Below are 22,546 nucleotides of genomic sequence, written 5' to 3' on the forward strand. Positions count from 1 at the left end.
AGAAGAAGAAAAGTGATCTCAAACTAGATTATTTCTGCAGCGTGTTTTGGACCTTAGTCACTGTTTTTCTTAACAGCTCTGTTCACTTCCAGTATTTGAGAGCCACTATAGAGAAGAATGTCAGCTAATGGGGATGGGGTAAAATGCAGCCTCTCTCAGCTCCTAACACCATTTGTTAGGGAGTTCTAGATGTGAATCTAGAAGATATGTTTTATTGAATATGTGGTTTTTATTCTTCTTTAAAAATCAGAATAACTGAAGGCCAGTGGCTTGTAAACATGCTGGCACATGTATCGTTTGCCTGAACAACAAAAATATACCTTTTTAAAGTTCAGTCTGTCTTATTAGTACAAGTGTGTGTTTTTTAAAAAAATAGTTGAAAAAACTAGTAGTTTTGACAAATGAAGGTGTCTTTCTGTCCTAAAATAGATGTTGGACTTCTATTATCTCTTGCAGCTGCTAATCACTAATGTGTACATCAAAGGAGGGACTACATTTCTCAGCCTACTTTAGGCGTTAAAGATTATCTAATTATGTAAAAGAAACTTCTGACTTGTGGTAGGATTGATTTCATTATCCTATTGCATACCCAAACCTCTGCCATTAAATAAAAATATACACTGAATACTTGCACACCAACATAAATTAGCAAATTCTAAAAGACTGGGAGATATAAGAGGACATCTTGCTGCCAGAAAGGTATCCATGCTATATAAAACTCGGGGACGTAGCCAAGGGGGGGGGGGTTCTTGGGGTCTGGACCCCCCCCTTCCATTAGAAAAATGAATGGTGTGTGCTGCTGCACTGCTGCGCCCAAGACCCATTATAATGGTGGCACTTAGTCTGGACCCCCCCCCTTTCCTAAAATCCTGGCTACATCCCTGAAAAACTCCTTGTGAGAAATATTCAAAAGATTTAGTATCACCACTGAAAAGACTCATGTCTCTGATTACTATCCCCCTCAACTCTGAACGGAAGATTAACATTGGAATATTTATGTGGAAATAGGCAATCCTAAAAATACGATGGTGCCAAGTCAGCATTAAATGATGCACACTTATTCTAGTGGATCAGAGATATTGTGCAACTTAATTTCCATCACCTTATCTGCAGAAGGAAATAGCTGCAAATGTTTCCTGCCTTTTAAAGAAGTACTGAGGGAGATGCACATTTTCTAGCTCATCTATTTCTGAGCTCTTTCTTGGCAAAACAAACAAGCAAACAAAACATGGCTTATTAGCTCTACATGCTATTCACATCATTTCCCTACAGTGCTACTGTCTATTTTTTTTTTTTTTTAGAAACCCCTTCCACAATTCTTTTTGTTTTTCTTGAGAAATCTTAAGTCTTTCGGTTCCAAAATCAAATATGAAACCTGAAGATTTAGAGCTATTTTCTCACAATAAATACTCTGCACAAACAGCGAGTAAGGTATGGATTAATGTGGACAAATACTGACAGTCTCCCATTCAAACATTTCCTATGGAGACAAGGATGCACAGTGGGAGTAAGCACACTCCAGGTAGTGAAATCAGTGGAGACTTGGAAGTAGGCTATATAGATTTAGCAAACATAAAAATGAACTAAATCCCCACATAAGAGTGGATCTACTGAAATAAATAGAGTTTACAGTGTAATTAATAAAATGCATTCATTTTAATATCTGTGCTCTAGATGTAGCTAATACTCAATTTAGCAGAATCTCTGTAAATGTATTTTTCTCCATATACGTTACATTGGCCATCTAGTGATGTTCAAGTAAAAACTGATAGTGACAATACAGACTGATGGCTTGTGGACTGGACCATTTGTATAATCTGTAGGACCATGGAACTGTGAACATACTCAGCAATTACATTTTGTGAACCTGTCCTAGACTCTTCTGCTATGAGGCTCTTGGCATATGAAACTGATTATGTAAAATGTCTGTACCTATTGAATTTAATTACTGATACCGAACTCTACTTGTCTGTGCCACTTTTCTAATGTTTCTATTCATGTTCACACTAATAACGTCCCTAAAATTAGACGTGATCCCTTCATTGCACTAGGTTTTCCCACATCTAGTTTCAGAACTTTAGTACAAGAACGTAGTGATTAGTTTTGCACTGTTAGTATGCAATCTCTTATGGAATTCTATTGAAGTGAACTAATGGTTCACTATTTCTCTGCATTATTCTGTTCCTTTATCACTGTAAAGTTCTGCTTCAAGGAATAGACCCTATTGTGGAATGATACCTTATTTGTTATTTTTAGTACTTGAGCTAAGACAAACATCTTATTTCAGAGTTGGAAATTACAGTTAGGCTCACTAAAATATGTTCTTCATTCTTTCTTGCCTTCTGTTTTTCTTTCTTACATTTATCTTTTTGTCACATTGCTTGGTTACAAATACTGGCTAGCAATAAACAAGCTGAACTTCACTCTTGACATATCACTAGTGTTGAGCAATGTAACATGAGCTCCTCAGTCTCAGCTGAGGCGACTTCTGGGATTTCTGACATTCTTGAGACATAAAACCATGGAAGATGTCTTGGTCGAGATCTGTGATGCAGTCTTGCTCTAGGCATTTCAGTGTTCACCTGAAATATTGGCTTCCTTTAATCCACCTTTTGTGTGAACTGTGCCAGAAAAATGTGAATAGTAATACCATTTATTTCAGCTTTATTTTATAATGTGATTTTTCATGGATGATACTGTAGTGGAATACTAATGGTCTAGGAAATGATTGGTTATTGACCAGATTCAAGTGTTTCATTTAAATTGTGTATAATGTTGGCATTAACAGATACAGGTAAATAGTTAGGCAAATTTAAATATACATACATTGTTCAATGATTTCATTTTGGCATATGCCTGGCATATATCATGGTATTTGTTTGGTGTCTTGCCAACATAGACTAGTACAACCACACCATGAATCTTTCCCCCCTAAGATAATGAAAATAGATGGCAACTGATCTCAATAAACAAGATGAGGCATAATGCCAGGGGATCTGATGCCTAGACTATGCTTGATCTTTATGAAAAAATTACATTTTGAATTTCAAAAATGTAGGATTGGGACTGGAGTGTATAGTAGAATTATATGTAGTCTCATTTGATAGACATTATATTATGATTAAATCTTCTTTCCCCGTGGATACTATCATAATTTTCATTTACTTGTCACAACAGCAAAGAAACTATTATTTTAATGTCATAGATACAAGAATCATTATTTGTGCTGATGCATACTGCCTTACCAGCTTTCAGCACAAATTGTAAGAAGAATATACATCAACCAAAAATAGTCCCAAGGAAATAGCTTAGGAACTGTTTTCAAAAACTGTGCTCTATTTCTGATATACACTGTTCTGTTAGGTAGTTATTCATATTGGCAGTTACAAAGTTTCAGTTCAGTAGATAAGGAAGAGAAAGGGTGTGTCTATGTAAAGTGGTCAAGTTTCATGTGAATATATTGAACAAGAGCCATTTTTCATTATCAGCTTTTTTATATACTGTACTAGGCAACAGTGTATTTGTGTCACTCTGTGCAGTGCAAGAATTTTGATGAGCATTTAACTTGATTTGTGCTTAAGTGTATTGTGGTTCTAAACTACTGTGTTTGGCTAAGAAAATTGTTAACAAATTTTGATATGCATGAAAAACATTTTTTTAAAAGATGTACATATAGCTGTTAGATTGGAACAAAATACTCAGCTTTCATATTTGTGTGAGCTAACACTTCATTTGTGTTGAATATTATTTGTGCCTAGTGATAAGGTGAGCTGTCCCAGTATCTAATTCTTCATACTGAGGCAATCCCATTCCTAAAAATTCAGTAGATCAGAAACAGAGGTGTGTGTTTTTGGCAGTGAGTGATAGGTTGTAAGCATGTTTAGCATGTCCAGAGCTATCAAGCTGCACTATACAGGTGGACCTCTGTATCCACGGATTCCATATCCATGGTTTCAAAAATCCATGGCTTGAAAATACTTTAAAAATATATATAAATTCCAAGGGCCCATTATAAAAGGGGTTGTGGACTATACACTGTTGCCTCACTCTTCAAGGGGATATTATGTTCAAAACATATCTCACAATAGCAACAAGGACATGGTAGTCTTAGGTAAAAAAATTAAGTTTTTTGTTACAATGTGGGATAGAAAATGTGGGAAACTCAGGTGCAGATGCACTAAACCACTGGATGATAAAATAGACCATGTGTATTTCATGAGTAGAAATCCTGTACTGCTTGATTTTTCTTCATGATGTAGTAATGACAAATATGCCACTGATTTTGTTTTGCAAGCCCCTGCAATACCAGCGCCTTGGATGCCTTTAACATGCCACAAAGGGTAGAGCCCTATGATTGCTGCACCTATCTTCTGTTAATAAAACACAACTGTGTCCACTCTGCTTATAATCTGACAGAGTTGGCAGTTGTCCATTGTTATCAAGGGAGTGGAGGGGAGGAGAGGGGTAGAATAACTTGATCCTCTTAGTTGAGACATGCAACACACGCTGCAAAGACGGACAGATCTGGATTTGATTTCTTCATCTCTGTGTGATCCAGTGTACATTCCTAACATGTTACAAACAGCTTGTGTCTCTGAAAGTACAAGATCAGTTTTCAGTGGTGAGAGCCCCTAAAGGAAACAGACTGATTCCTCCATGCACAAACATCTGGCCAATTGTGGATGGAATTAATTGCTGATCTCTGCTGCCCGTGTTTTTCTTCTCTTGTCATTTCCTTTGCAGCTGTGAAAGGCAAGTTCTAGCTCTGAAAGCAGCATGGACATTTGCACCAATAGTAGTCTAAAGTTACAAATACTGTGGGTTCATTTGGAAACAAATACTTCCTGCAAAAGTACTGATTCTGAGGGCTTAAGAGTTGTGAAGTTATGGGGGTTTTTTGGGGGGGAGGGGGAAATCTACTGAAATTAGTTGCAACCAAAGATTATTAAAAAATAAAGCCAGAAGTTATTAGCAAAACAGGTGTGTATTGAAAGTACATATTTTTCTAAGGATGGGAATTTGAGTATTATCTCACTGCTTTATCAGCATCATTTCATGCTTTATCTCATCATATGCGAAACCATCTATTACATATATGAGAACTTTATAACTCTCAGAAGGTGTGTCATTGAGGCACACTGCTAGTTTACTGTTAATGTTATCAACCCAAATGCATTAAGAAGCACTTTGCCTCTACCCACATATTCTCTCGCTGTAAATCTATAAGTCATCCATTTCATGGTGTTTCTACTTTATTGACTAAATACCCAGGTTGTTCATGTTTGTTAAAATGATTTTGCAGGTGGTGATTGTAGAGCCCTCTGCTGGAAATTCAAGTGGTTGTGTTGTAGCAGTTCAATTTCCTGTATGTGTATGTTTGTTTTATGTTTGTTTTCTTAAAAGGAGCCCATAGCCCTTATTTCAGAAGAATGCACGGAGACCTATCTTAGAAGAATGGGCTCTATGTTGCACATCCAGATATCCTAACTGTTTGGCTCTTTAGCTTTTCCACCAGCCTGTTGTGTGTGGCAACAGCATCTTTTACTTGCATACAACCATGTGGTTTTGTATCACTGTTGTGGTCATGACTGCCTGTAGGTATGAACTGGAATTCTGAATTGTACTCTCATTTGCCTACTACCCGCCCCCACCAAGTTCTTGGATCACGTGGCTATCACAGAAGCATTTAGCAGTAGATACTAAGTGTTTTAAGCAAACTTGTAATTTTGTAGAGACATAATACCACATTTATGATGAAATGTGACTGTCATTAAAGTCATTTTGTTCCAGGCATTATGGGATGGGAAATAACCACTCACCATTTACCAAACAAAGCTATCTGTCAGAGAGCCACAAATGAAAAGCATAAAACTCCAAAGACAATGTGCCATACCAACGTAGAGAAACTTGTCCTACTGTTAATCCTCATCCCATTCACCTTGGCCTACCTAGTCTATGTAACACAACTTGAATATACAAAGCCACACAGGAGCAAAACAGAAGGCAACAAAGACCATGTGAGAAAACATGAGATAGCTTGAAAACTATTGAGGTATATGTTTGAAAGATTTGTGGTGCCAAAACATACCAGCAAGTGGTGGTAGTGATAAGCTCTCTGGTTAGCAGTTAGACATAGAAATGACAGGTACTGACAATACATTTCTCCCTTTATTCAAGTATTCCATGCAGTGTTATGAACATTTGTTCCCCTTCCCAACTCTCCAAAAGTTCAGATGTTGCTGTAATGCTCAAGAAATGGATGGATGGATGTTTGGAAGTTGGCAGAATAACATACACACATCAGATTGTTGTATTTTGGTCTGGTCCACTTCAGAAAAATAAGTGGTATCTTGAAGACCAACAAGCACAGTTACCCCTCCTAAATCACAAATCTGAAATCTGCGACCTTGATTATAAATAAATAATAAAATAAACAATTTATTTGTATCCCGCTTTTCCTAGAGATCAAAGCGGCTAACAACAATCAAATTATGACCGAAGCCACAGTACAGTATAAACAGTTAAAAAATACAATTACAAACACACTAAAAAACAAAACAAAAAACCCTGAGTACTCCCACCGGCTCCTCCTCCTCCCCTTCAGAAGGGGAACGGCAAAAACAGAGTCTTGGCGCTCTCTGGGCGCAGTCCCTGGTGTTGTGGGGGGTGGCTCTGGCGTCCCCTACTGCACAAGTGTGCCACTGTGCAATTGCGCAGTGGCAGTGCTGTAGATGGTCCGGCAGGGAGTCCTGCAAACTGCAGAGTTGCACAGGACACAACAACCAAGGCAGCAGAGGTACAGCCCAGCAAACAGCACAGTCCAGGGGCCTTTCTTGGGGGGCGTGGACGAGGAGGGAGCCGGCAAGCCGGTTAATATGCGCCACTCTCACCGGACACACACTCCCTCGCCCTTCCCCCAGGTGTTCCTCAGCTCACAGGCAGTGCTGTAGATGGTCCGGCAGGGAGTCCTCCAAACTGCAGAGTTGCGCAGGACACAACAACCAAGGCAGTAAAGGTACAGCCCAGCAAACAGCACAGTCCAGGGGCCTTTCTTGGGGGGCGTGGACGGAGGAACGACCTCTGTCGTTTCTAATGGCACACACGCCCTATACGCATGGGCTTCCATTTTCACCGGGGGGGGGGGGGGGAACAGAACAGATTCCTGCAAATAGAGGGCCAACTGTATTATGATATTTGAGTGTATCTCAGATATACGCAAGACAGAAATCCATATAACTGTGTTCAACTTCATTGCAGATCTATTCAGTAAAGTGCTTGACTTTGCCCCAACAATAGCATTCTAGTACTGGGCTTTATATTGGAATCCTATATATCTCTATTTGGTGTTTAATGTCATTGATCACAGCAGGATTTGTTGCAACTAACTGTCAAAATATAATTGCCTTAGAAAGATTAAATAATGGGACTAGCTTTTGAACTCAGAATGATATAAAGGATCAAGATTTAACCATTTAGGGGAAAAAACCTCTCCCAAACTAGATATTTTGGTGACCGTGTGTGCGCGTGTGCATGCCTTCAGGATGCCTGTCAACTAATAATAATAATAATAATTATTATTATTATTATTATTATTATTTCTACCCCGCCTTTCCATAGAAATGATCAAGGCGGCTTACAAAAGTTAAAACATTACAATACAAGATAAAACAGTTACAATATAAGGATTAAAAACATTGCTACAAAAAATGGGAACAGGAATCAATAAAATACACATGTCAAGGGCAAGAAATGGGAAGAATCAATTTACGATAGTCCGGGGTCAAAGGAAAAAGGACAGGGGCAGAGAAGAAACAGTTAACTAAGGTGGGAAGGCCAACCGAAATAAATGCGTTTTTAAATTTTTCTTAAAAGAGGCTAATGAAGCAGCGGAGCGGAATTCTACAGGGAGCTTATTCCAAAGAGAAGGGGCAGCGATGGCAAAAGCCCTCTGTGAGGTCTTCACAAAATGTGACCTAGGGACCTCCAACAAACTTATGGTGAGCCCCATGAATTTCATAGAGTTTTCTTAGGCAATGAATACTCAGAGGTGGTTTTGCCAGTTCCTTCCTCAGAAGTATAGTCTACAGCACCTGGTATTTGTTGGTGGTCTGTCATCCAAGTACTAATCAGAACTGACCTGACTTAGCTTCCAAGATCAGACGGGATCTGGTGCCTTTAGGGTATTTAGGTCTTTGGGACCTTAGATGTATTTAATCTTTTACTCTGTTCATGATTTTACATCCTGGTGCACTGCAGATTTTGTTTAACATTAAACTTCACTTGTCCTAGTTACTTCCTATAAACTGTTTATCAATGTAAACAGATAAAAAAATGTATATTATTCCATAAGCCAGTTTGATAGGAATACAGAACTTGAAGGAGGCTACTTCAGTTCATGAACTCTGATAATTCACACCTCCATTCCACTTACCCTTTGCCCAAATGACCCCTCTTTAGTTGCAATTAGAGCACCAGCAATCAGGCTAAGAAACATTGAGCCTAAATCCAATGATAAATTTCTTCACCAATGTTCCACATGTTTTGGGGTGTGTTTCTTTTCTTTTTGAATAAAATTCGCAGAGCCACAAGTTTAATGTTCTTTCATTCATTACACAATCACATGCACGGATTTTGTGTGACTTCACTAAGCTATCTCATATTAAGTACTTTTTGGCAGACAGTAAGAGTTATGGAAACAATTAAAATTCCTATGCAACATCAGCTCACTTGTTTATTTGGAAGAGTGGGTGGTGGTTGGGAAATAAAGGGCAGATCCTTGCTTTAAAACAACAGTAATTTGCTTTGGAAAAGATTTTCCATTAGAAAACATCAGTTTTGTCATTGTATATATAGGTGTGTGTGAGAAGCTTTCTGTAAAATTGAGCATTGTGAATACCAAGTCAGACACCTTGTTGACAGTATTCAGACTAAAGTATAGCCTTATCTGAGGAGCTATGTTGTAATGTGAATATGTATTAGAAGCATGATTTGAAAGGGGGTGGCAGTGGCAAGGCAGCCATTTCTATGTTGCTATAGTAATGAAGAGAAGAGTTTAAACAGTCTTTAAAACACATAAAACCTATGACTGTTCAAAATACTGACAGAAAATACAAATGGCTACATCCAATGGTTTCCAGTACCTGTTAACAAGGAATCCTCACAACATATGAGAGCCTTGTTTCCCCTCCAAGTGTACAGGTAGCATGCCAAAGATAGGAAGCCTTGACCAAGCAGAGGGACATGGCTGGGTTGGGATACAGGAAGTGAACAGATCCTCTGTTCCCTATAACAGCTCCCTGTTCATCTCAAGCATGTGTATTTTTGTGCTTCTTGGGAATGAGGGTGGAATGAGATGGGAAGAAACAGAACTGTGAATGCTATATAGTTGAGGTCAACAGTGTATTGCCAAGGGGCACTACATAACCTTGGACACCCCCTGTACCACACCCCTGGTCCACACCCCTTTCCAGTTTGGAGTAGTGTGTGTAACTGGAAAACAGCAATGTTCTGGTCTCCAAATGTCATGTTATCATTCTTCCATCTTCCCCACATACCTCTTAACCCATAATGGGACTAAAACAGTGGTTACCAAACTTGGATCATGTAGATCAGTGGTCTTCAAACTTTTTCAGGCAACTGCCCCCCTTCCTCTCAGTCAACAACCTTAGAGCCCCCCACCCCCACCCCGTAACATATTTCCTGATCTACAGTTCTTTTGCAAATTCAAAATAATCTATCTTGGTCGCTGCACCCTTTGCACCCAGTCTCCTTGTGAGCAGCAACCGAGCAGTGAGCTGAGTAGCAAGTGAGAAGCCTCTTGCCCATGTCATCCTTGTGGCAAAGGCCAGTGCAGGCAAGAGGCTGCTCACTACTCAGCCAGCTGCTTGGTTGCTATTCCCAGGGTAACCTGGTACAAAGGGAGAAACTTCTCCCCAGCACTGAAGGACTCTCAGTCATCCTTCATCAGGGCAGAGAGGGCTGTGTGTAGGGAGTTTACTGTCTGGACTGGAGACTAACATGGACAAGGAAAGGAAGAGATTTTAACTGCTGAAGTTGTTCCAAGGCAAAGGACTCTTTCCAAAAAGTGACCCTGGGTACTCCTCCCTCTTCTTCCCCAGAGACATGTCTTCTGCACACAGGTTCAAATCGCCCCCCGCCGCCCCCGAAACATGGCTGCTTCTTCTGCCTTTTTTCTCAGTCTGTCCAGTGAAAGCAGAAACAGCAGCACTGCTCCAGCCTGTCAGCCAAGTCCCAGAAAAGCTCACAAAGCTTAATCAGAATCCCAGATTTGAAAGCAGCATCCTTTTTGCCACCACTTCTTCCCTGCCACCACATGCTCTTAAGTCCTTGCTCCTGTCAGTCCCAAAATTATGCTGCTCTGAGCCACAGAAGCGACGCCCTATACCTAAGCCTCACAAGAGTTTCCGAATTGCCATTGCTAGTGAGAGACACAGCTAAAGGAGTGAGTTCACCTAGGCAGATGAAGAGTGGGAGACACCATCACACAAAGTGATCAGTGAGGCTCTGTGGTTTTAAGGGACCCTGAAAAGAAGTTTAATGCAACCCTCATTGCCACTATGGTCCTCCAGACTGCTGGTTCCCCCTTGTCTTTCTTGCACACTAGTAATTTGACTGAAGCCCCCCTCCGCCCCCTTTCCCCTCATATCCCCCCTGCTGCCTCCTTTACCTCTCACCGCCCCCTTGGATACATATTAGCATAATGTCAACAAGTTTTTAAAGGTACGCCCAACACTAAATTTGATAATTACATAAATCTCCCATGAATTCTCTGCACTCCTCCACATCAGAAATTCCAGCAAGAGAGTTGTATTAAAAAGTATTTGTTGTTGTTGTGTGCCTTCAAGACTGGCAACCCTATCACAGCACGTTTCTTCACAGGAGGTTTGCTGTTGCCATCCTCAGAGTGTGACTTGCCCACAGTCGTCCAGTGAGTTTACATGGCTGAGCTGGAATTCGAATCCTGGTGTCCAGAGTCATAGTCCAATACTCTAACCACTATACCAGGCTGGGTCTCAAGTATTTGTTAAATAAATCTGATTGTATCTGGTTTTAAAAAAAATGTATCAATAAATGCAAATAATTTAAAATGCTAAATTCTCTAATTTAAGATTTGGGGGAACACTACCTCATTTTTTGCTAAAAGATACATGAACCTGAGATGAGCATGCAATTTAATTTTCTTTTTCTTTTTTATATTAAAGAATACATTACTGGTGTGTACTCGCTTTTTCATAAACTATTGCCATGCATTGGACATGTCCAGTAACTTCTTTAGGCTATTGCCAGATTAAATAACACAGAATTACCACAGCAAGCCAACATCATGACTGTTTTCGATTGTACAGCCTTTAAAAAAATCTTGAAATCAGGAACTCACATTATCTTTTCCAGATAGCCGAAACAATCTACTCAGGCCATCCTGTTTTTGTTGCTGCTGCTGTTGACGTTTCAGATACAACCAACCAAATCTAATTCCTTTAATACCTTTTCCTTCAATGTTACAAAGTAAGAGATCCAGGTGCTCACTCAAACAACTGCTGTCCAGAAGAGACAAATGCATTAGTAGCAAATTACAAGGATATTAAGATCTGACAGCTTCTTGATACCATGAAAGCATTTCACGTTTTCTGCATTTCATTTTCTGTGATACCAATGTATCTATAAATGCCCCAATCAGTTTTCATGCAGTGTTTGAAGGGGAAAGCCAACCCATCTTAATTCCCATGGGACTCTCTTTTTAGAGAGATGTAGCCTAAATACCTTAAAGGTGCCAGATCCCATCTGATCTTAGAGGCTAAATAGGGTCAGCTTTGGTTATTACTTGGATGTGAGACTGCCAATGAATACCAGGTGCTGATGGCTACATTTCAAAAGATATCCGTGGCAAACAACATTTGAGTATTCCTTGCCTTAGAAAACCCTATGGAATTCATGGGGTAACCATATGTTGACAAGCAACGTGAAGACACAGACACACTAGTGTTCTTTCTTCTTAGAAATCAAGTGGCCTGTTACTGTAGACTGCTCAGTATCCAAAACTTAAATCTTCCTGCCTCAGATGTCAGAATGTAGACTTTGCCAGTATGAAGTACAAACAACCATGCTTTTAGCTTTTTAATAGTGGTTTTGTGTGCAGAGAGAGCTCCACCCTTGTTCTCTACCACATGTATTACAGGAGGCTTGATGGAGGGGGAAAAAAAGAGGTCATCTCCAGGGCAAGATTTCTTCAGTATTGCCATATGTGATCAGCATCAGCTTCCTGTTTTAGTTTTGGTTTTTTAAAAACACAAAAGGGTGGTGGTGGGGGGGGGAGTTGGCTGTTGCAGTATGCATCTGCTAGATGTTTTCCAGCTTCAGGTTTATAAATGTAGGAAAAATACATTGTTATCAGAAGCTACCATGTAAAAGATTTAACTTTCTTTGTGATGACACAGGGAATTGTTTACACATGTAAAAGGATCATTCTAAATTGAAATTAAGGTAGGAGAAAAAGACCCTCCACTGGCAATTGCTAAACATCCCCTTATCTTATCTGGTCAGAATAAATGGATATGTGATCAGTTATAAACTGCAGGTAGAAGTAATTAAGTTCTTTATAACTTAAATCCTAGGATAAACAAGTCTTGGGTAAAGCTGTTGGTTGAAATAGTTCTGAAATATCCATAGAGACTTTAATATTGTAGGTGTCATTAACAAGACTTTGGAATTTTGTGTAAGGGAATACATGCACAAGTAAATACTTGAATGCTCTCTACATATAATTTACAGAATTGAACTTGTGATCTGGCTGTTCTACTGTTCGTGACATCGTAGCATGAACTTTGTGTAAGAGTGAGTTCATTCAATAAAAAATAAATAAAAGCGGAATTTAAAGAGCCTTTTATTCCACCCATAAAGATGCATTGTGTAGTAAGATGCTGTGTATTTGACAGACCAGTTGGAGAGTGATGCAACCAAAGTCTGTTTTGAAGAATATTTCATTGCTCTTCTGCTAGAAACGTGGCTTTATTCTTTGGCTTCATAATGAGAATGTTGAGTTAGAATTTGTTCACATAATTCAGCTCTGCACTCTTGTGAAATCTTTTCCTCTAGTTGTAATAAACCCATAATTTGATATAGTTGGATTAGGAACCAGTTTTACTGTGTGAGCCATGTTAAGAGTTTGCTCCTTGGAAATGGGTTGGTAGATGCACAGATAATGGCAATTTTCAATTCAGAAAAGGATTATTCTGGTGTCATAATGTGCAGTTTCTGTCACGTCTGACAGTGTCTGTGACAATATATCCATAATGCATATGGAAATAACTAAAGCTTTAGGCACTGAATAATAAAGTAATAGCAGGGTGGCTAGAGCAGCTAACAGAATTGCCTGCCAATTAAAACTGTCTAAAATGCTCCTGTTCTCTTTAAGCAACAGTGAGGTTGCTAAGTTTACCCTGTCACAGAAAATAACACAGTCTTTTCAGTCTGAATGCTGTGGACACAAAATGCCTGGTAAATCAGCAGTTCTATAGTACAGTGATGATTGAATGGAAATTTAGAAGATCAGTATATTGGTAAATATACTGGTAATTTGTACAGAGTGTAATATTTTATACCGTATTTTCTGGCGTATAAGACTGGGCGTATAAGACGACCCCCAACTTTTCCAATTAAAATATAGATTTGGGGATATACAGCGCGCCTGCATCATACGCGGGCATGCTTTACGCGGCTTGAGCATACGCGGGGCAGAAGGGGCGGCGTGTCCCATCCAATTGAATGGGCGCGCGCGCCCGTTGCGCCCCACGCGCCGCTGCACCACCGTGCACGAGCCCCATTGTTTCCAATGGGGCTTGAGCATAGGCGGAAATCACCTTACGCGGAGGGATCAAGAACGGATCCCCGCGTAAGGCGAGGACCCACTGTACTCATCACATAAGACTACCCCTCTTCTGATGCACACCAAATAAAAATTTTAAAAACATCAGATTTGATTTCAATATAGTAATTATAATTCAAATGCTTATGACATGCAGGTACTTAGCAGGAAAACGTGTTGTATACAAAGTCTGCTTGGATTGGTCAGCTCTCCCTGCCTGCCCAGCCCTCCCTGTCTCCAAGACTATCAGAGCATTAGTGCAAATACAGCTCTTTTTTCCATACCCATGACCGTTTTTGAGCTCCCCTCACCATATGCGGCGACCGCAGATTCTCCAGTCCAGCTCAGAAGTTTCAGCACCTGTCATATCAGATGACACCCAGCGTATAAGATGACCCCCGACTTTTGAGAAGATTTTCCTGGGTTAAAAAGTAGTCTTATATGTCAGAAAATACAACAATTATATATTTTGGAGGAACATGAGATGTTAAACTCTGCAAGACATGAAGAGAACATGAAGCATGCTTGCTTTTGCCTTTGCTTTACAACATGAGTTGTGAGTTTAGGATTTAGATCTAATCAGAAGTGAACACAAATTAATTCAAATCTGCAAGCATATACTGTACTTCAGTCTTAGAAACAGCTTCAACCTGCATATTACTCTCGAAACATCCAGTTTTGTCTGATTTGGGATATTAAACAAGGTCAGGACTGATTAATAATTGTATGAAAAACCGCAAGAGTATACCAGGGTTGACCAGGTAGGGTAAAGAAAGAACCCTGTCCCAAACCTTTATCATAGTTGCCATTATTGGCTAAATAGTGGTTTGGTGAAGTCTTAAGAGTTTTCGGTGTACTCACTTGAAAACTGGTAGACAGGGATGTGCGAAGCTGGCAGTTTCATTTTCATTGCATTTGAAATCCCACCAGCAAATCAGAAATGATTTCATCCTTAGTTTAGTTTCAGATTTAGAAGAGAAACCAATGGTTAAAAATTTTAATAATTAGTTTTTTTCAGCTGCAACAAACTTTCTTCGCCAAAGTATACCTTAGTATTTCTGATAGAAAATTGTGGCTTTTGATACTTGAAAATTCAAGCTTCTTTTTTTCCTTGAAGTCAGGCTTATAAAACAGCTTGACCTGGAAAAGGGCCTGATTTTTGAGGTGAGGCATATACTGTAAAACATCACATATCTCTTGTGTGAGTTCAAGCCTTGGCATTTGATGTGGAACTTTGGAGGGCTTGTTCTGTGTTATTTCCACATTTTAGTCCTCTAATCCTGTTCCTTGCTTCATTGAATGTTGAAAATGACATTAATTGACATGACATAAGACCTTTCTCAGTGGTGTTAAGGAAACAGAATGAGAAATGAACCTTAACCTGCCATCCTGCCACAACCATACATTGTTGTAGAAGCAGGAATTCACATTGTCAAGGATAGGATGTTCGTAAAAATGATTCATACTTGATAATGTATATATTGGTGATCTCATGGGTATGTCTGCCAGAGAAAGGTGCCTAGAATGCAAAATTTTAGCATTAATTTCATCAGCATAGATACTAAGACAATTGTAAATATGTGTTCTAATGTTAGACTAATTATCCCACGCAGTTGTAAATTAAGTGCAAGCAACCAAGGTGTGTTAGAATCTTAATGTTTTAGGGAGAAGTACTAAATCTTTTTTTTAAGGGTCCTCATCCACTAATTATTAAAATTGGCTTATAGAAGTGGTACAGAAAGAGGTACCAAGCTTGCCGTTTTTGCTATTTTTCAGCCATAGTGCCCTAATACAGTGGAGCCTCGGGTTACGAAAATAATTCGTTCCGCGGCCGCTTTCGTAACCCGAACGGCTTTCGCAAGCCGAATCCCCATAGCCGCTAATGGGGAAAAGCCGCGATTTGGTGTAAAATCGCGGCAAAAAGCACCAAAAGTTTTTTCGGGACCCGAAAAAACGTTCGTAACCCGGAACAATTATTTCCAATTGGATTTTTTCGGGTCCCGAAAAATTCGTAACCCGGGTATTTCGTATCCCGAGGTTCCACTGTACCTTGGCCATCTTCTATTCAAGGAAGATTTGTGAAACTTTCAAAGGATCATCATCCCTAAATCCATGAGATACAGGTAAATCAGAAAACTTTTCCCATGAAAACAGAAGTTAATTTTGAATCCAAAATATGACAGAAATGGGTGGCAGGGGCAGTAAACAAAAAGACAAACATTATTTTTTTACCTGAACTGGTCAAAGGGCCATTGGCCATGTTGGCCAACTGCTCAGGGACTGCCTTCTTTTTATGTATATGTTTTAGGGAGTTCTTGAGTAAAAAAAACCCCTACATTAAAATAGTTCGTTTATACATAAATTACATTAAAAATTTAATTCATGAAATGTTACTGGTGCCGCAGTAGTTAAAAGCCTGTTCTGCAGCCACTCACTCAAAACCATAAAGTTGCAAGTTCAATACTAGCCGGGCTCAAGCTTGACTTAGGCGGGATACAGACGGGCAAAAAGGGGTGTGTTCATGACGTCATGAAGGTAGAGCCTTCAGACGGCCCTTACCTGAATGCCGCCATGAACACGCCGCCCGCACGCCCCAAGCGGGAAGAAGCGGCATTAAAAAGGTGCTGCTTTTCCCCGCTTCTTTTCTGTATGATGCGCAGCTGCGCAGCTCCGTATGTAAACTGCTGCACCGGTACGCCAGAATTATTACGCTGCTAATTTAAGTTGCCCATTTAAAAGCTCCGTGTCTGCTGCGTCACATAATGAGTCGGGGTCCTGGAACATGCGCAGTTTGCAGTCAGGCTTTAATTGCAGCGTCAGCTGCCATGCAGGTGTGGAAGCTGCAGCACAGCTGCAACGCATTTTAAGACTCGTAACCCTAACCCTAACCCTAACCCTAGAGCAACATGTACGCATGCGCTGCTAGAATTGGGGAAAGTTTGGAATGTAAAGAGAACCCCTGCACACATTCCTGTGCCTTTTTCACCTAACAATAAAAACCTCTAAAACTTTAAATATCTACATATGTACAAGGGAGGTGATGGGGGATGGCAGGGGGACAGCGGTGGCAGCGGCGACAGCTGTGGCTGTGCATTGCAGATTCAGCAAGAGCGCGGGGACCAAAGGAGAGGAGGCATCCATGATGCTGGTGACATTGGCAACGTGCAAGCGGACAAGGATGCCAACACCAGCTGATCACCAGCTGGCAGGAGACCACTATTGTTCTTGGGCAGGGCGAGGGAAAAAGTTTTAAAGGGGCTTGGGCGCTTTAAATGTGCACATAGGCTTTCTGCCGCCGCTGCTGAGCGCCGCAGCTTTGCATCGGCCAGCCGGCAAAAGAAAAAAAAAGCCCCGTTTTTGGCCGCCCGTGAGGAAGCTGCCTCTCTCTTTGCAGCGTCCTCCGAGGCGGCGGTTTGGAAACTGCAGGTCAGAAACGGCCCCAGGTGAGGCGTCTTCACTGCCCCCCATGTGGAAGCCCCATCACCTGAGCCACGCCCCCAGGGTGGGCGGTCTGGAGGCTCCGTATTCAGCAGAATACACCTCCAAGACGTCTTCCCCTGCCCGTCTGTATCCCGCCTTAGGCTTGCATCCTTCAGAGGTTGCTAAAATAAGTACCCAGCTTGTTGGGGCAATTAGCTTACAGTTGTAAACCACTTAGACATTGTTAATTCAGTATGAAGGAGTATATAAATGAAGCTGTTTATTTTTTTTACTACATTCGTTAAAATGCCCCCACCCATCAACAAGTAAAATCTTCCCATGCATGCAAAGTTATTGTTGTATTTATAAATAAATAAACACAGGCACTGGGATTGTGGAGATCAGGGGTTCAATTTTCCACTAGGCCATGTGGAAAGTCACACCCTCTCAGCTCAGGGGAAATGCTGTTTTCACTGTTTTATCTTGTTGAGGTAACCATAAGTGAATAATGGGCTATTAGAGCATAAGAATAACAAGTATCATTGCTCAGCCAATATTGTATTCAAAGTCTTCTCCGAAAGGAATTTGTTGGTTTGTTTTTTAGACTGAGTTTGGGAATTGGCTATTAGATTGCATGTAGGGTGTTTTCTCATTTTTAGCCAAAACGTAATGCTTCACTTAACTTTCAGAACCTCCTGTCACTGTTTCCTGTAGTAAAAAGAGACAAAAATAAACATACATAGTAGTTTTAGGGATAATTTAATGAAAATGTAATTGGGAAGTATCATGTATGCATTAAAATGCACTAAAAAGAAAATGTAATGCATTAAAAAGAAAATGTCTAACTGCTTATACAGGCTAGGAGATTGTTCCGTTGACCACTTATGGTTGACAGCAATGAAATGTCTACAGGGTAGAAATGAAGCTGTCCCAAACACCAATGAATCTTGTGCTGGTGCCAAAACCCCCGGAAATCCCCTTTCTTGGGCTCAAGAATAAATACAGTGTAAAAATATTTAAAAATACAAGATAAAAATATTAATTCTTGTGTAGCCCTTCTTCTGGCGTTAAACATCACACACACATACACACACCTATTTCTGCCAACTCAAGAATATCAAAACACTGTTTTACTGCAGTAAACATCTGTCATGATTGAACTCAAATAATCTGAAATTTTAGAATCAATTGTATGCCACTTGTACAGCTTTATAATAGCTCTAAAATAAGGAGATTTATGTCTACCCAGTTTTAATGTACATATCTTAAATATAAGATAACATTCCCTCAACCTTATTTAAACATCAGGTGATTCTTTCAGGATAGTAATGTGTGTGTTTGTTTGTTTTGTAATTCTGCTAAACATCTTGCAGCTTTAGTGAAATTTGATATTATCTTACCGCAATACATCTAACAAAAAATTTTCTCAGCTGAATAAGTCTATCCCTGTTTTGCTGACAACACTAAGCCCCTGCTTGATTCAAACATTGCAATCACTTAATGGATTGCATGTAAGAATGCAGTCTTTCATACTACCTCACATTACTAAGAACATTATTTCTCGGTGGAGTTAATATTCCTCTTTCCAGTCCTCAAAAGTAGATCTGTAGTTTAAAGAAGTAATGTCCATGCACTTCTGAGCCATACCCAAGTTAGAGATCTCTCCATAATTGTCATTGTGATCTAGGTTACTCCAGACATCGAATGCATTTACTGTTGTTATTGCATGCCTTCAAGTTGTTTCCAACTTATGACAACCCTAATGGAACCTTATCATGGGGTTTGTTGGCAAAAATTTGTGCAGAGGAGGTTTTCAATTCCCTTCCCCTAAGGCTGAGAGCATGTGACTTGCCCATGGTCACCCAGTGAGTTTCATGGTCCAGCTGGGAATCAAACCCTGGTCTCCAGAGTCCGAGTCCAGCACTCCACCTACTATGCCATGCTGGTTCTCGTATGCATCTACACTGTAGAAATAATGCAGTTTGACATCACTTAAGTGCTGTAACTCCATCCTATGCAATCCTGGGATTCGTAGTTTTGCAGGGCCTTTAGCCTTCTCTTGTCAGAGTGCTGGTGCCTCACAAAATTACAAATCACATGATTCTAGAATGGAGCCATGGAAGTTAAAGTGGTGTCAAAGTGAATTATTTCTACCATCAGTATGAGCAACTAGGTCTGAATTCAGTCCCATTTTTCTATGAAATAGTGAGGTTTAAGTCAGATATTAGGTCAGTCATGCATATTGATAATTATTTCAGTGATTAAAGTTGTACCTTTGCCAGCCAACTTTTAGAGTCATTTAGGAGTGCTGCTGTTTGCTTGCTCAGGTAATGTGTAGTATTTGCCCATAAGAACACACATTGAGAAATACAGTTGTCCCTCTGTTTGCACGGAAGATCCGTTCCAGACACACACACCCGTGAAAATAGAGGCTCACGCACATTCAAACCCCATAGGCTTGAATGAGGTGTGTGCATGCTCAGGGGCACACCCCATTAAATACAGCGGAGGTCGCCCCTCCACGGATTTCCAAGGTCATGGATCCGAGATCCGCGAGTTAGGAGGGGTGACTGTACTGAGATATTAAGTCCCAACCTCTCTGCTCCCCTCCGGGCTACAGTGCATGGCACTTCCCTGCACCTCCTTGCTCTTCGGTGGGAAGAGGGGGTTGCAGAGGGAGGCAGCGGGCAGGTCTGCCTTCCTTCCTTTCAAGGATCCCTCTTCCAGGAGGGAGACTCAAGAGGTCACAGCCACCTCCCCAGCCAGCCTGTCCCTTCTCACTGTGCAGCCCCGGGACCAGGATCAAGTACTGGGGAGGGGTGTCAATGTGTCCGCCTCCTCAACTGGAGCCACCCTACCCTGGATCTGCCGCCGCTGCCAGGCCCATTGTCCCTAATGGCGGTGCAGTGATGTGCCTATCACCATTGGGGACAAGTCTGGTAAGATTATTTACAAACTGAGCAACAGGAGTCACAACACACTTTCCATTTAGAAGATACTCAAATCCGTGGATGGCAAGTCCACGGATACCGAAGGCCAACTGTAAATGTGGACTACTCAGTGTCCATAGTAGTTGACCTAGTTGAGGCTAACATTTTAGTTGTGGTTAACATTTTAGGGCACTGTTTTTAATTCAGAGATATTCAGTCTATTGAATAATCTTCCTTCCTATAATATGTTGATGATTTCCAATAAAAAAATTAATGCAGGAATGGATCTTTTTCAGGAAGGATTAGTGAGTGTCCGCCCCCCCTGTGTTAGACATGATAGAAGTAATTAGAATTTCATTGCATGTCTGGCACTGGCTGTTGATCCTCATGGATTCTCACAAAAGAATTTCTGTTCAAAATCCAACATCACGAAAAAACTCATATGTTTGCCAATGGTTACCATGGCAACTTTGTAAACTGATGTGAACAGGCAGAAAGAATAATTATACAATAGTGAACGCTCTCTGTTTTCTCAGTGTTCTGCAGTTTGTCATTTTGATTCTACAGAAGACGGGATTTTTCTCTTCATCATAGTGACAAGCTTGGCTGGATGGATAAATTGCAGTGCAAGAAAAGCAGTCATTTTTCAATTGAATATATATATTTATTGTTGTAATTTCCCCCCACCTTTCCTGTCATGAGCCTCAATTCCACACCAGTGTCAGGATAACAAGTTTTCATTTCCTCTCTATGAGCTTCACTTAGTAAATACGTCACTATGTTTGCCCTGTTCGTAAGAGGTGAGTTGACAGTTCGCAGATCTTCACAGCAGTCACTGTAATCTTCTTTATTCATCACAGAATGTTCAGAGATTAAAATTGCTGCACATTGAATGTATGCTAAAATAAAAACCAGTTAGCCTTAAAGGTGCTGCTATATTGCTTTCTCCCCTTCCTTCCTCCTTTTTTGTAATGGGAAGTGAGGTGTTGTTCCACTTCACCAGGGGCCATTTACACCACAGTGAGGTGGTTGGTACTATAAAAAGGAAAATAGATCAGTGTTTTCTTTGGGTGTTGGTTCAACAGGAATGCAAGTACTGTTTGCAGGAATAAGAGTGGTGAAGTCAAAGGGACTCATATTACAAAAAGAAAGCTGCCCACTTGTATGTGTGTTTCATTTGGCAGTTTTATTTATAAGGGTATCTTGATTTAGGATATCTATCCTCATTTTTTCCTCATATCGCCAGGGCAGCTCCCTTCGTATAGAGTGCATCATAGTGGGATTCTGATACTAGAACTTATTGACAGTAAGAGCTGTTCCAGCAATGGAACAGGCTCCCTCAGAGAGTGTCAGGGTTGCTTTGATTGTGTATTCCTGCATGGCAGAGGGTTGGATTGGATAGCCCTTGAGGTCTCTTCCCACTCTATGATTCTAAATGGCAGTATTGCTAAAGGAAATAAGCAATATGGAATCATTTGCAGAAAATACAATTAATTTTACTACTTGATTATTAGCTGCCTCAATCATATAGTGAGATGATAATCTTGCTGTCCCATGAAAAATGTCTGTTTAATCCTAACAGTCTCCTGAACAAAATGAATCTCAGAAGATTTCATCACACCAGGCTATTCCTCAGATAAAATCATGTTCTTTTCAAATGTGCTGTGCAATCGGGACTTAGTTTCTTCTTTATAACACCTTCGCAATCTTAACAACCTTTTATCACTCTAATAACTCACCACACATAGCATTTGGCACTGACCACACCTAATTTGGCACACACAGAGAGATATTCCCCACCCCCAAAAAAATATAAATTAAAAGGAATCTTACCTTCAACGTTTAAAGGGTCCTTTTTTTCTGGGTAGGGGGGCTGGAGACGTCCTGATTTAGGAAAGTCTAATTGCTGGCAGATGAATGTGTTTAATCTGCCAGTGATTAATCTAGTCAATTCAGATTAGGAATTCCTTCATCCCTCATCACTGACAAGCAACACTTAAAGCCCCCCCCCCCTCCCAGACCACCTGAAATTGAATGAAATTATCACAGTACAAATGCTAGCATCACAGAAGGGGTGCAAAGGAGGTGGATTTTAAACAGCTGTTACTGCAGTTTATTGCCTTGCGTGATAAAGTCCAGACAGTTACTTACTGTTTGTCTTATACCTGAAAAAAAACCTAATAACAAATTTGTACAAGTGAACTTTATTTTCAAGAAAAGGCTCCTAATGGCCTGAATTATGAAATCATCTTCATCTCTTCATCACTCTAGGATGTAGGCTCTCTAATGTGCCACTTGCAAAAACATCTTAGAT

At 40.4% G+C, this 22,546-nt stretch overlaps 1 protein-coding gene across 7 annotated transcripts in view; it reads left to right on the forward strand.

Annotated features, from left to right (window-relative positions):
* The window catches only part of ADD3 (adducin 3), a 156,588-nt gene that overhangs the window by 73,130 nt on the left and 60,912 nt on the right, over window positions 1-22,546 (forward strand). The window contains exon 1 of one of the 7 annotated variants that reach the window (XM_089509857.1): window positions 15,985-16,005. The exons of the other annotated variants lie outside the window; for them this stretch is intronic. The gene's annotated coding sequence lies outside the window, so the exon portion shown is untranslated. Of the gene's footprint in view, window positions 1-15,984; window positions 16,006-22,546 lie in introns of those variants that run through there. 7 annotated transcript variants of the gene reach the window in all.

This window comes from Sceloporus occidentalis, unplaced genomic scaffold (genome assembly GCF_023333645.1).
Source record: "Sceloporus occidentalis isolate IW3139 unplaced genomic scaffold, rSceOcc1.0.p SCAF_2, whole genome shotgun sequence".
In the NCBI taxonomy this organism is placed as follows: Eukaryota; Metazoa; Chordata; class Lepidosauria; order Squamata; family Phrynosomatidae; genus Sceloporus; species Sceloporus occidentalis.